At 37.4% G+C, this 2,616-nt stretch overlaps 1 non-coding gene across 1 annotated transcript; it reads right to left on the reverse strand.

The window, feature by feature from the left end:
- Positions 1-357: 357 nt before the first annotated feature.
- On the reverse strand, positions 358-439 carry TRNAS-GCU. Its single transcript has one exon. It is a non-coding gene; the product is annotated as a tRNA-Ser (tRNA).
- Positions 440-2,616: the final 2,177 nt, after the last annotated feature.

The raw sequence follows: 2,616 nt of genomic DNA on the forward strand, positions 1-2,616 counted from the left end.
TGACAGATCCAACCACGGTTGGAGTTGGGAATGAAGCATTTCTTATAATAAGGGTGTGAATTCTTCTATGAGATCGTGAGGTAACAAGCCAAAGCGGATAATATCTTTAAGCGGCAGCCTTTGGCTAGTAAAAAAAAAGAATGAACTGATCGACGCCTAAGAGATTCAAGCTCTTGCGGGGAAACTTTTTTTTTTCAGGAACGAATCTCGAAGAGACCTTCGGGAAAGCTTACATACCCCTCTTCTCTACCATTTCTAGTTCAGGTATTTTTCAAGGTGGGGGGAGACGCTCGAGAGCTTTACTATCACAGTATTTTTAAAGGTGGGGGGAAGATCGTGAGGTAATGAGACTTTTTTCGTCGCCTAAGAGATTCGAACTCTTGCGGGGAAACCCCATGTACTTAGCAGGCACACGCCTTAACCACTCGGCCAAAGCGACTTTTTTATTTTTTGCACGAATCTTGAAGAGGTACTAGAGACAACAAAGGTAGATGATTGATGAGGAATCAATTAGAACTTTGTGACCTACATGGTAGCTTAGAGCGCTATAAAGGTTAAGCCCGAGTTTCTTATAGACCAAAGGAAAGTCGTGGAAACCTAGTATTAGAAGGAAGCGATGAGAGCCTACAAGTAGGTTGGTTACTAACTATATTTTTATACATAGCCCTTTCTTCTTTTCTAGTTCAGTTACTTTTCAAAGTGGGGAGATGCTCGAGAGCTCTACTATCACACAAGGGTGTCGACCTGAAGTGTATTGTAGTTGTATTCGACCTGGGACATCAATTAGTTGTAAAATTTTTGGGGTTCATTTTTAATTTGTTCTGTATCCCATGCCATTTTTATCTTCTGTAAAGAACTTTGAATTTCTAACATAGGTGTTGTATGTCTTACACGGTGGAAAATTTATTTTTTTGTTGGAGTTCGATTTGTCGAATTCTTTAAAATTTGGTCATGACAGATAGAATAGGTTGGAGAGTAGAATGAAGCATTTCTTATAATAACGGTGCAAATACCTCTATGAGATCGTGAGATAACGGGCCAAAGTGGACAATAACTTTAGGCCTTAGGCTAGTACAAAAAAAAATAAATAAATGAACTTTACATCTCTTGAGACATTCAAACTCTCACGGGTAACCCCATGTACTTAGCTGGCACACGCTTTAACCACTCGACCAAAGTGACTTTTTTATTTTTGGCATGAATCTTGAAGAGGCACTAGGGACAACAAAGGTAGATGATTAATAAGGAATCAATTAGAACTTGAAGGCCTACACGATAGCTTTGAGTGCCATAAATGGTAAGCCCGAACTTGCTATAGACCAAAGAAAAGTCGTGGAAATCTAGTATTAGATGGAAGCGATGAGAGCCTACAAGTAGGTTGGTTACTAAGTATATTTTTATGCTTACCACTTTCTCCTTTTCTAGTTCAGGTACTATTCAAAGTAGGGAGATGCTTGGAAGCTTTATTATCCCGGAGTGTATGTTAGTTGTATTCGACTTGGGACATCAATTACTTGTACAATTTTTGGGGTTCGTTATGAATTCTTATGTATCTCGTGGCCTTTTTTGCGTTTGTAAATAACATTGGAATTCTGACACACGTGTTGTATGTCTTTTAAACTGTGAAAATTTTATCCTTTCGTCTCACGTTTGTAAATAACGTGTTGGAATTCTGACACACGTTTGTAAATAACCTCGAAACTTCGTTGTGACAAATCCAACCATGGTTGGAGAGGGGAACAAAATATTTTTTTTATTTCAGGAACGATTCTCGAAGAGGTACTAGGGACTAATAAGACTGATTAATGAGGAATCAATTAGAATTTTGAGACCTACACGGTAGCTTTGAGTGATGTAAATGGTTTGCCTAACTTCATATAGACAAAATGAAAATCGTGGAAACCTAATAGAAGAAGAAAGCGATGAGGGCCTACAAGTAATTGGTTACTAAGTATATTTTTATACTTACCCCTTTCTCCTTTTCCATTTCAAGTATTGGTCAAGGTGGGAAATTCTTTTGTATCATGTGCGCTTTTTTTTTTCTGTATCTCATGAGAGAATTGAATTCTTATAGGGAAACCCCATGTACAAAATAAAAACAAACTTTTCATCTTATCATTTTCTGTATCTCAGGAGAGAATTGAATTCTCATAGAGAAACTCCATGCACAAAATAAAAACAAACTTTTCATCTTATGAGAGAATTGAACTCTCGCAGGAAATTCCATGTACTTAGCAGGAACATGTTTTAATCGCTCGACCAAAACATTTCTTTTATTTTATGAACCTTTCTCAAAGAGACAATGGGAACTAAAAATGGTAGATGGTTAGTGAGAATCAATAAATTTGAGACGTACAAGGCAGGGAAACACTATGTAATTAGCAAGCGCACACCTTAACTACTCAATCAAAATAATTTTTTGGTTTTTTGAATGTCTTGAAGAGACCTACTAGGGACTACACAGAGCTGTGTCGACCCGGAATGTCTGTTAGTTGTATTCGACGTCGGACATCAATTAATTGTATTCTTTTTTAGGTTGATTTTGAATTCATTTGTATCCCATGCCCTTTTCTATGTGCGCCCTTTCTATCCCATGCCCTTTCCATCATTCAATTT

Source organism: Cucurbita moschata, unplaced genomic scaffold, assembly GCF_002738365.1.
Source record: "Cucurbita moschata cultivar Rifu unplaced genomic scaffold, Cmos_1.0 Cmo_Scf00068, whole genome shotgun sequence".
In the NCBI taxonomy this organism is placed as follows: domain Eukaryota; kingdom Viridiplantae; phylum Streptophyta; class Magnoliopsida; order Cucurbitales; family Cucurbitaceae; genus Cucurbita; species Cucurbita moschata.